Here is a 13,559-nt window from a genome sequence, read left to right on the forward strand (position 1 = left end):
GAACGTTTTCACTGAGAGGATGGGAAGTAGCCATTGACAACGGTGACACCCTACATAGAGCTTGCCATGGAAGGAGCCTTGCGTGTGTTGAAGGATTTCAAGGAAGAGTTGAAGTTCAAAGGACAAAGCATCTCCAAAACCCCAACATATTCCCCATTACTGCACAACAAGTAACGCTAGTATTCTCTATTATTCCAACTTACAATTTTAAATAGTTTGGCTTCTTACAAGTAAAATCCAAATAACTTTGTGGCATCCTGACTAAGATTAATAAAATAAGTATTGATTGCTTCAAACCAATAATCTCCGTGGGATCGACCCTTACTCACGTAAGGTATTACTTGGACGACCCAGTCCACTTGCTGGTTAGTTGTGCGAATCACAAATTCGTGCACCACTATACACAATCAATTCATAAAAATCAATACCTAGGATTCCTAAATATACAATTTTACAAGGAATAAAAACAAGCTCACCATACTCACAGTTGATTAGGATAAAACCCAATAGAAATCAAGTGGTAGAGTGTACATAAATACCCAAAATCATAAAAATCACTCAACAACTATAGCCAAATTTTTGAAATTCTTAAGGACTGAGAACTGGGCAGGGATTTTTGAAAATCTTACCATAATACCTAGCTAGAAGTAATGGACTCGGTGAGAGGTTCGCGTAACCACAAAGAGAACGTGAATCGAAGCACTGTAGCTCAAGATATGAGCAAATGAAGATAGATGTGAATAGTATTTTGAAACCCTCACCTCTCTTCCTCTCATTCATGTTACTGCTGCTTTTTTGTGTTGAAAGTGGCTGAAATGACCACTTAAATGTGTATTCATATGTTGGGCTTGGGCCCAACTTGGATCTAATCCAATCTGTTAGCGTTTTTGACCCGTTTGTCCCAATTTTAGGTCAAACCTTTATAATTAGTATCTGGTTTTTAATTCTAGATATTTTTCTAAATTTTTCTATTGTTTTTATTACTCTCACGCAGTACCGGACAGACTTAAGCCAGTACTGCCGGCTAATTTACTAGTACGAATTTTTTCATAATTTTTCACAGAAAACTACACTTTCCAACTCGAAAAATTCTATTAAATTCAAATCTCACAATTAAAATTCCAAATTAAGACTTCTAAATTTTGAACTTATTCCAAAAAATTAATTTGTTATTTTATATTATCTACATAGTCGATTTTAAATTGTGGTTCTTACAGATCAAGCATGTTCTTTTTGAAAAATTGGAATCAATATAATCCATTCATTGGTATTGTGCTTAATTTTCATTATGAAATGTTGGTAAAGTAACATATTTATTTGTTTTTTTAGTGGTAATCGATGAGGTTTATTTTTGGTTTGATAGTTTTAATTGGTTGACAATCACTAAACACCGATTTAAAAATTTCACAAGTTTAAAGCACAAGATTCGTTGTAGCTCTAAACCGAAATTTAACACTCATCAAAGTTTAGTTTAGAATATCTGATGAGCGGATATTTTATACACTTTTTAGTACTGTTTTCTTAGTGTTTTTGGTTATGTTTTGTTAAGTTTTATCAAGTTTTAGTAGGTTTTAGTGCAAAAATCACTTTTTTACTACTTTGAGTTTTTGTGTTTTTTCTATGTTTTTAGGTGATTTTTAGGTGATTCCGGCAAGACTGATTCAGAGACAGAGAAAGGACTACAGATGCTGTCAGATTCTGACCTTTGTGCATTCAAACGAGCATATCTGGAGCTACAGATGTCCAAATGACACGCTCTCAATGGCATTAGAAATCTAACTTCCTGGACTTTTAAGAAATGTATAATAGTCAATACTTATCTTTGAAAATTATGGTCCAAAATGGGTGTTGAACGCCTAACTTACCCCCTACCTAGCGTTGGACGCCCTTGAAGGACCAAGCTGGCATTTGGACGCCGAAAAGGGAGCAAGCTTGGTGTCCAACGCCCCAAGAGGAGTCTAAGCACGTGGATTCACCCTAAACTTAGCCAAAACACTCACCAAGTGGGCCCATGAAGTAGATCTTTGTACTAAGAGTCCAGTCTATCGTATTTCTGTAATCTCTAGTTATTAGATTAGTATTTAAAGGAGAAGATCACCCATGTTTAGGATCATCCTCCACCCTATTTTTGAATTCATCATTGTTTTCTGTAAGCTATGAAAAACTAAACCTCCTAACTTGGAGTTAGGAGCTCTGCTGATTCTCATAGATTAATAATATTACTGTTTCTATTTCAATATGTCTGATTCTATTCTCTTATGCGTTCTCGTTCTTCAATATGAATGAATCGGGGGTGAACCGTGACATTCATCCTTGTTTTACATGGGTTCTGTGCGAGTCATGACCCGGATAGCACTGAACTAAAACTAGAGAATGAATTACGGATTCCAAGAGAGTACCTGGGCAACTTTGGATACGTGACATAAAATTCCGTTGACCATGGGTTACTGAGGTTTCTCTGGTGCTAAGGCTAGAGTCAAAAAAGCAATATTCTCTGATCTGAAAGATCTGACCTTGTCTGTGGCGTTTTGAGTAGGATCATGAAGGGGAGTGGATTTCTCAGAGCTCATCTTCGGCTATAGTGAGAAGACATGAGTTAACTTGATGAGAGGACATGAGTTACTCGAATATGGTGGACTGCTATGGTTTGGAAGAGATTAACTTTATGAGAGGACATGAGTTAATCACTTACGGCTGCCATTGAATGAATTATTCGTTATTGAAGTAGACAGTAAGAAAAGTTAATCCGGAAAGATAAAGCATCTCCAAAGCCTTAACTGAATCATTATCACTATTTTCACATCAATCTGGTATTTCGTTCTTTTACTATTCGTTTATGTTTTCAACAAACAACCATCTTTCTAATCGCCTAACTAAGATTTACAAGGTAGCCATTACTTGCTCAATCTGACAATCCTCATAGGATTTGACCCGCACTCACCTGAGGTATTACTTAGACGACCCAGTGCACTTGCCGGTTCAGTTGTGCGGAGTTCAATTTTGTGTACCAATATCCTAAATTCAAATCAAATTTCGGGAGTTTAATCCCGGATCGTTCTCCCTAGGACTTGCAATAAGATGCATATTATTGGTTATGAATTCGAGGGATTTTCAAATGCAATTAAGGAAATGAAAAATTAACTAGAAGTTAAAGAGTAGTTAAGAACTAAATTGCAAGGAAATAAACACAATAAGCAAGTAAAATGATTAACTAAGGAAGCATGAATAAAAAGCAACAATTAAACTAACAACTATACTTAAAAGGCAACTAGATTGACTAGGGATGATAAAGGAAATGAACATGCAAAGAGATTAAATTCAAATGTCTAACGAATCTTGACTAAGATTGAGAGTTAAAGATCCTTATCCTTGTCATTAACCACAAACATGACAATCGTTAAGAGTTAATCCCACTTCATCAACCTCTAAATGTTAAGAAAAGTCAAGTATGCATAACTGATCCTAATTCACAAATCCTAACTGACTTAGTAATTGAGTTTTATAAAAGGTTAGCGTTAGTGAAAACAAAATTAATTAACAACTCTAAATTACCAATCAAAATTGGATATTAATGACTCAAGGTCACCTATTTCTTCAACTCCAAGCCAAGAAAAGAGAAATTCACTCCATAATCAAAGTAAATATTTCATCAAACACTTAGTGTGTATAAAAGTAAAATAAATTTCAAGAAATAGAAAAACTTAAGACAATCCACTATGAGAAATTGAGAACTCAACGACAACAACTCATATACACATGAATAAAACATAAAAAATTTAATTTATTAATATAAACCAAGAATTCACAAGTTCGTAAAATAGTAAAATGGAAGAAAGTACATTAACACCAAATTCTAAGAGAGTTATAATGCAAGAACAAAGAAACAAGGATCAAAACTACAATTGAATAAGAGCCAAATCCAAAACTAGTAGCTACATTGAATTAAACCCAAGAAAATCTAGAGAGAAGTTAAAGTTTCTCTTACTAAACTATGAACAAAACTATGAAAAAGTGTGAAAATGGTATGTGTATGAGTGTATTGTCCTCCCCATCTCATTTGGCTTCAAATTTTTATTTGAATATAGCTATTGGAGGCCTTTTGGAAGCCAATAATGAGGATGTACGTGTTTCATTAAACCAGGCATGTGGAGGTTTTCTGCGCATGCGAGGTATTGCGACTCATGCGAAAACTTCGCATACGCGAAGAATGCTCTCCCACGTGAGGAATTAGCCCATGCGAATATTGCTCGCCCACGCGGGTAGCCAGCAAACTCTACTCTCGAATTTGCTTCCCAATTACGCTTCTCTACTCTGTTCTTTTCAATCTTTTGAAATCATTGAAACACCTTAACCTTGAAACACTTACATGAAATTGATTATGCCATCAAAGGCATAAAAAGGAATTAAGAAATTAACAGTTAGGAACACAAAAAGTATATTTTTCATGCATAAGTTCGTTGGAAGTAAGATTCAAAAAACTCAATTAATTTAGCCAAAATTGTGCAAACTTGTTGATAAACTCCATACTTTTAACACAATTTATAATGATAAAATAGATTTTATCAAATTTTCCACACTTAAACACAAGCATGTCCTCATGCTATAACACTAATCAACAAAGAGGATGAAGAAAGTCAACCAAGATATACATAAACCATTTACAATTATAATGTATAACTACCTAATTCTACCTACTATTCACATAGGATTAGTTAGAATCAAATAATTTTCCAAGATGTAATAAGGCAAAGTGGGCAAAGGTGTAACATCAAGCAATTTAATTCCATTAGAAACTTGAAAGGTCATATGTTAGGTGGAATATACAATTGAGCAACTGATCCTTTATTGGATGTGTTTACTCTCTTATTGCTATACTGTATAGGTTTAATCACTTAATTCTTGTAAAACCCATGAAATTAATAAATAATTAGCTAATAAATTAATTATTATTTGAAAAATTAGAAAATTAAATTTTATAGTTTAAAAGAGTAGAACTAATTAAAATATGAATTTTAACACAAATTTTAAAAGTTTTGGCCTAAAATTGAGCCAAATGGGTCGAACCGGACCCAATGGCCCACTATATAAGACTCATAATCTACATCTTTTTCCTCATAATCATGTTAAAGCATATTGAAAGGCAGAAGGAGAAACCTCAAACCCTAGTTCCAAATTCTAATCCACTTAACTTTCAATCCGGAGCTCCGATCGCCGCACTATTTGTGGCCATGTGACCACCACATTGAGTTCTACAAAGTCTACTAAACAATTTGGAAAGTACTTCACTATTTGTTGCCCAGCCACTCTACCCTTAATTTCAAAAATTTAAGGTTTTGATTTTGAGAGATTATGTGATTTTGGTTTTTAGGATCAAATCAGCCTTGTGGACATGCCGGGTCTTGTCCTAAATTTTTGTCGGTAAGGTAAGAAACTACTGACTCTTGTGAGCCATTAATGATTATAAATCCTAGTTTGATTTTGTGGTATTTATGTGAAATTTGAGTGAGATATATGTCTTGGAGATAAATTTGGTGGTATCAGTGACTAGAAAGCGAACCGCGGAGGTTGGATTTTCGTTCAGTGAGGATTTTGGGCTTTGAACACCTGATGAACGGATATATTTGAGGTGTTTTGGCATTAGGGAGGAATCGGCCAAGATATATTTTTGGTTTCTCGTAGGTAATATATAATGTAACGTAAAAACTTAAGCTAGATAACCATGGGATAAGCTTAAATTGAATTTGGTTGTTGATTTGATTAGTAAAAAACTGTGTATTGGTGTGTAACTGATGTGTGATATGATAAATATATGTGTTGGCATGTTGGATGTTTTTGGGAGTTATTTTAAGGTATATAATGTTGGTTTGGTATAGGAAGTTTGGTAAAATAGAGGTTTGGAAATTTTTTATATACACTTGATTTTTGACTGAAATTTGGGGGGTCATAACTTGACTTCCAGTCTTTCAAGTTTTTTCAAAATTGTCTTAAATAAAAATTGGGTCTGTGAGGTTTACGCCGTTCGAAGAACAGAGTAAAAACGATTTTTAATAAAAATGTTATACTCATCGGAAGTTCGGTGTGTGATGAATTGCATCATCTACCCTTCTTTCTTGCATAAAGAAGGTCATAAAAGAGCACAAATCTCATTTGATCAGTACAATTCATGCATTATTTGATGAATATTATGGTACACTACTTTGAGATGAGTTGTGCTGAATTTCAGGTGAAAAAGGCATAAAAAATGGGAAGAAGACAAACAAGAAGCTGGGCGTGTGAAACTGGCGTGCCACTTGGGAGCAAACGCCACAAAAATGCACTGGCGTGGCACGCCAGGAGCTAAGCGTGGCACGCCAGTACTAAATTCCAGAAGGGAGATCCAAGCATGCAGGGACTGGGCGTGGCACGCTAGTACAAAATTCCAGAAAGCAAAATGGAGGACACAAAAAGGGCGTGGCACGCTTGACCCATCAACTGCTATGGGCGTGCCACTTGAGTAAAGGGGCGTGGCACGCCAACTCACCATCTCAAGAAGAACCTCCACTATAGCGTGCCACTTGGTGTCGAAGGCGTGGCATGCTAGCTCCAAAAAGTCACTTTGGCATGCCACTTGAAGACCCAGGTGTGGCACGCCATGCTTGAAGAGTGCACAAATACATGGGCGTGCCACTTGAGCAGCATGATGTGGCACGCTGGTACACTGATCCAGAGAAGGGGCTGAAGGCAATTGAAGACTGGGCGTGCCACTTGAAGTCGAAGGCGTGGCACGCCAACCTCTCAACCTTACTTAGGCGTGCCACTTGAGCAACCAGGCGTGGCACGCCAATGCACAAGATAACACGAGCAAGGACTAGGCATGCCACTTGGTGTCGAAGGTGTGGCACGCCAATCCGAGCATGTCACTATGGCGTGCCACTTAAAGGCCAAGGCGTGGCATGCCAACTACTGGAACAAGACAAGATCATGGGCGAGGCACACCAACCTTTAGGTGTGGCACACTAGTATAAATTTCCAGAGAGGATGGAAGAGGCCAATTACATGGGGCGTGCCACTTTGTATCAAAGGCGTGGCACGCCATTCACTATTCTTCACTTAGGCGTGCCACTTGAGCAACCAGGTGTGGCACGCCAGCGTCATTCAGAGGGCAAAGAAGCATTGGGGCGTGCCACTTGAGTTCGTGGTGTGGCACGCCAAACAGAGGAACCATTCACTCACAAAGGGGCATGGCACGCCAAACCCTGGGCGTGCCACGCTAGTGCAACTTTCCAGAGGAGCTTAGCCAAGCACACAACAAGGGCGTGGCACGCCAGACCCTGGACGTGCCATGCCAGTTCAAGTTTTTAGAGGCAAAGGAAAGTGGAAAAAGCAAAGGGCGTAACACTTGAGCTCGAAGGCGTAGCACGCCAACACAAGACTTCCACTATGGCGTGCCACTTGAGTTCAAAGGCGTGGCACGCCAAGGTTGATAGAGAGACGAGTGTGCCACTTGAAGGATTGAGTGTGGCACGCCAAGCTAGTTTGAAGGGCACGTGACACACCGGTAGAGCGCCAGCCACACGCCAGCTAAGAAGTCACGCTTATTGAGTGTTCTCTTTGTACTGAAGGAGGGTTAAGCAGTTAGTTCTAGATCCACTCTTGCACTCCACTTTTGAGTACTTTTCAAGCTATGAGTAGCTAACTTTCCTCTCATTGAGAGAGGGAGCTCTGTTGTACTTGATGGATTGATAATAGTGAAATTCTTCTTTTCTTCATCTTCTCTTGATTTTCTAGAAGGAATTTGGTTCTTAATTCTTAGTGTTCAATTATCTTGGGAAAGAGATTGAATGCAATTGGGTTTCATGGGAACCTTGGGAAAGGAAACATGAAACCATGCTTGAAATCCCTTCTCACACTTGAGTAGAATCTGGGTTTTGGTGATGGGATACGTGACATATAATCCCCCTTCTACCTGGACCTATGAGGGTGTATGGTATAATTAGGGACCAATCATATCTCTCTTCATGAGCAATTAGACCAAGAAATTGGCTATTGATCAAGATCTAAGAGATTGAGTCACAAGGAATTGGGGCTCAATCAATCATGATTGCCAAGAGGTCAATGAGTTGCATGATTGAAGAAGATATAAGCTAGATTTAATCCAAAGAGACAACATCTCCCAATCTCAATGAATTTCCCCATTCTTATCTATCCATTTCTTTACAGCTTAATTTTACATTCATCAATTCCCCACTCCCATTTACATTCAAGTCATTTATGATTCAGCACTTTACATTCTGCCATTTCCATTTCTGCACTTTATTGCTTTGCTTTATATTCTAGTCATTTACATTTATGTCATCACTTACCATTCTGCACTTCATAATCTTATTGATCTGCTTGACTAATTCATCAATCAATTAAAACTTCTTGGATTTGTCAATCTCTGGGGATACGATCCCACTCCACTGTGGGTTATTACTTGGCGACAATTTTGGTGCGCTTGCCAAAAGAACTAATTCACTAATTTTTGAAAGGGGTAGTGAATTCCGGTCATCAGTGTGTAAAGGTACTTTTTGCAGAACTTAAATAACTTTTTACCACTCTTGAGGGGCATACGTATGCGACACATGCACGCGATGCAGATGTTTTGTTCAGTTTAAATGTCTTGCTTATGTGGTCGTTTGCGTGCTGATAAACCCCATTTGTAGGGTTTATCTTGTATTGATTTTAGGAGATTTTAATACCTTTTACCCACATTTATGCAATGAATTAGCATGGTTTTGTGATTCTCCCTTAATTTGTGCTTAGATGTGAAAACATGCTTTTTAGGCCTTTAACTTGATGATTTTAATCTCCCTTTAATTCCACTAGATGCCTTGATGTGTTTGTTAGTAATTTCAGATTGAAAAGGCTAGGAATGGATCAAAGGAATGAAGAGGAAAGCATGCAAAGTGGAGAAGATCATGAAAAGCCAAAGAGTTGAACTCGACCATGGACACGCGCGCGCACCCTGCGAAATAGCCCATGGACGCATACGCGTGCTGTGCGTGTACGCGTCGGTGCTGATATATGATTTTTTAATGAATTCATAACCAACGAATTCTAAGGAGTTGTGGGACCCAATCCCAACCAACTTTGGTGCCTAAACTACTACTTAAAGCCAAGGATTGAAGAGCAAATGGGACTTTTTTTGAATTCCAATCATTCACACTCATTAGGATTAGTTTAGAGTTAGTTTTAGAAAGAGAAGCTCTCACTTCTCTCTAGGATTAGTATTAGGATTAAGTTTAGTTCTTAGATCTAGGTTTTCATTCACTCTTTCTTCTACTTCTCCATTTCAATTCTTTGTTGTTACATTCATCATTCTTCCATTCTTTTGTTATAATTTTCTTTATGTTGTTCCTATGCTTTGTTGTAGATCTACTCTTGTTCCTTCTATTTTCTTTCAATTCAATTAGAGGTAATTCACAATAATTGTGTTCCTTTTGATTGCTATTGTTAATTCATTGCAATAATTGTTTTTAGATTTTGTTCTTGTTGTTAATGTACTATGCTTTTTTTTTGCCTTCCAAGTGTTTGATGAAATGCTTGGTTGGATTTTAGAGTAGAATTTTATGCTCTTGGCTTGGAAAGGTAACTTAGGATTTCTTGAGTTTCTAATGTCCAAGTAATTGATGATTGGAAGCCATTGACTCTAGTTCTCACTAATTGAATTAGTGGAGAGTTAGGACTTATGGACTAGGATTGATATAACTCATTTGACTTTCCTTTACTAGTTAGAGGATGACTTAATGGGATTAATCCTTGCCAATTCTCATGTTGTGGTTAGTGATTAGGATAGAGCTTCTTGACCACCAACCTTTGCCAAGACCTTTTTAGCTATTAGTTTACTTCTTTGTCATTTATCTTTCATGCTTCTTATCAAAACCCCAAAAAACAACTCATAACCAATAACAAGACACTTTATTGCAATTCCTAGGGAGAACGACCTGAGGTTCCAATACTTCGGTTTATTAATTTTAGGGGTTTGTTACTTGTGACAAACAATCTTTTGTATGAAATGATTATTTGTTGGTTTAGGAACTATATTGCAACGAGATTTCAATAGTGAAATTCTAAACCGTCAAAAATCCAATCATCTAAATACTAGGCTTCTTTGTTAGTTTTTAGTTTGTCTTCTTTGTTTGTTAATACTCTTTGTTTTTACTTTCTCTTGCTATCATGAATTCTCATTTTGGATATGAGTGTGATCACAACTATGTTGTAGGAAATGAGAGCTATAATGAAGATGTATATCAAGAATGGAACAATCAAAGGTGGGAGGAGCCATATGCATATGATCAATCTTCATGGCAACAACCTCCACCAATGCACTATGAAGAAGAGCCATTCTATGATGCATACCAATCTAATGGCTATGGTGAATCTCCTTGTGACTTTCAAGAACCACCACCATATGCCTATGATCCATACCCTCAACATAACTCTCAACCATACTCACAAGCCCCTCCTTACCAACTACCTTCATATGATCCCAATTCATATCCATCACACCAACCACCTTTTGAGCCATATGAGCCACACATAGATCCGTCACCATTCCAACCTCAATACTTCCAAGAACACCCCCTCTATACTATGACCAAGATAAACCACCTCCAATGTATGAAGACTTTCAACCACAAGATGAATTCTACCTTCCACCATAACCCTCTATGGAAGAATATCCATGTCCATCTTTCAAGGAAGCAATGGATCGACTTCAAGCAACCGTCCATGAAAAGTTAGATGCATGGGACTCATACCATATGTCCAAGGATGATTGTGAAGGAGCAACCGAAGAGGGAAGCATGAAGGGGATTGTAGAATCTCAACTTGAGAACAATAGATTGGAGTGTGTTGAGCAACAAATTGAACAAATAGAGTACATAAAACCACCACATCATTACTATGAGGAACCACCTTCCTATTATGAACCCTTCCCCCAAAATGATGAACCCTCCCATCCACCCCAACCTCCAATGGATGACATCCTTGATGTTCTTGTGCAAGGACAAGAGAAGATAACAAGGGATGTGCAACAATTCATGACCGCCTTGGACAAAGTGGTAAACCGGCTAGCATCCCAACTTTTGGACACTCAAGGAACTCCCATGGCTACATGTGGAGAATCAAAAGAAGAACATAGCATGAAGGAGAGATTGGAAACTCCAGTGGAAAATGAGGAATGCCACTTTGTGTTAGAACAATTGGAGGAACCTATGACTATTGAAGAAAAGGAGGAAGTGGTTGAAGACTTAGGAGATGCGGAACCTCCATGGGAACCTAGAGTTATAGAAAACCCCTCCAAGAAGATTGAAGTTGATGTTGAGGAGGGATGTGCACAACCTCCAAGGCATATCCCATATGAAGACTTGGAAGGAATGGAGCAAGAATTGAGTTTCCTTGGTGATAAAGATCAAGCATCAAATCTTAGTGGTGGTGAATCCTTTAAACTTGAAGAACCTTCTCCCGATGAAGAAGAGAGCGATGTGGAGGTAGATTTCTCTCAACCTCCCATTTATGATTTAAGTAATGGAGAAGAGTTAGATGGAATTGATGAACAAAGGATTAAATTTGAAAAATCTCGTGAAGATGTGGAAATCCTTAGAAAAAGAAGGACGGGAGGTGAATACGCTTTGTCAAGATCTTTGGAAGCTTCTTTGCCTAGGTTGTCATATATTCCTTCACTTGAGTGGGTAAAACTCATTTCTATTAGCTTCATTGTCCCACTTGAGTATGGCTTGCTTGAAACGGATGGTCAACTTAGGATAATTTGTGGGATAAAGTATAAGAGAAGAATGTTTAGTGGATGGTATTGCAAGGCTCATTTGGGTTGATACATCAAGGCTTAGATGCAAGGGTTGGGTAAGTGCTCAATTGAATGGGTCTAAAAGGAAAGTTTGGTATCATATTGAGAATTCATCATGCCTACCACCCGGATGGACTAATAATGATGATCAACTTCAAGACGGGTGTGAAAATAAAGTGTGGGATCTCGGATCGCACAAGAAAAATCAAACTTGGGAGCCCATGGTGTGTGTAGAACTCCATCAAAGCTTGGAGATATTAAATTTGAAGAATGGAGCTCAATGGAGAACAGAGCATTGGTGGGAGTTCCAAGATGAATTCAAGCACAAGCCACCTTGATGAGGAGCTCTCCATAAGTCCAACTTAAGGATAATAAACAAAAGTGCTAGGTGGGAGACACCCCACCATGGTAGCTTCTTTTCATTTTCTCTTTTTGTACATACTGGTAATTAGTTTAAATTCATGTTTTTGGCTAGTTAGTTGAGTATATTTGGTAGTATAATATGTTAAATAAGGTTTTAAGGTGTTTTGGAAGCTGTTTGGAGGTTTGGGATGCTTGGATTGGTGCAAAAACATAGAAAAATTTGAAAAACAGAGCACCATTCACGCGTACGTGTTCATCAAGCATTTTCGCCTACCCACGCGGCCGCGCACATGACGCGCACGCGTGGATTGAGAAGTTCCACCTTCCATCCAAAAACCCGAGAGTAAGGCCTGCACTGTGCCTTTGGCATAAACCCACACGCGCGTACGCGCACCTGGCGCGTACACGCCACTCTCGAAATAAGCCATCGACGCAGACGCACCGTGTGCGCATACGCGCGGATGTCCTTCCTTCAACACATCTCTTTTCTTCCCCTCTTTCCATTTTTTCCTTCTCCTTTCTTCTTCCCTTCTTCTAACCCCCATCTAACACTCCCAAACACCATTGATAACCGTTTATTTTAGTTAACTAATTAGTTAGTTAGTTGATTAGTTAGTTAATTTAATTTTCATTCAGTTTTCTTTTTTTATTGTAAGTGTTGGATTGTTATTCTTGTTTACCATTAATTGCTGCTGAGTATTAAAAAGGGATGTTATCTTAACATCACTATGTTTATAATCTTTGTTGGATTCTATTGTTGAGATTATATTTTGCTACTTGGATTTGAGTTCTTCATGCTTACCTTTTAAAAATGCCAAGTGATGAGAATTGCCTTCGAGCTTGTAACTCTTCTTGAATTGCATGGTTTGGCCAACTGGTGCACGAAATTGTGATCATTAACAATGATGCCAAAAACTTGGTAGCGCTCTCAAACGTGAATCACACTTTGTCACAACTTCACACAACTAACCAGCAAATGCACTGGGTCGTGCAAGTAATAAACCTTACGTGAGTAAGGGTCGATCCCACGGAGATTGTTGGTATGAAGCAAGCTATGGTCATCTTGTAAATCTCAGTTAGGCGGATAATAAATGGTTATGGAGTTTTCGAAAATTAATAATAAATAAAGCATAAAACAAAGATAGAGATACTTATGTAAACCATTGGTGGGAATTTCAGATAAGTGTATGGAGATGATGTGTTCCTTCTGAATCTCTGCTTTCCTACTGCTTTCATCTAATCCTTATTACTCCTTTTCATGGCAAGTTGTATGTAGGGCATCACCGTTGTCAATGGCTACTTCCCATTCTCTCAGTGAAAATGGTCCAAATGCTCTTGTCACAGCACGGCTAATCATCTGTCGGTTCTC

Source organism: Arachis duranensis, chromosome 2 (assembly GCF_000817695.3).
Source record: "Arachis duranensis cultivar V14167 chromosome 2, aradu.V14167.gnm2.J7QH, whole genome shotgun sequence".
In the NCBI taxonomy this organism is placed as follows: domain Eukaryota; kingdom Viridiplantae; phylum Streptophyta; class Magnoliopsida; order Fabales; family Fabaceae; genus Arachis; species Arachis duranensis.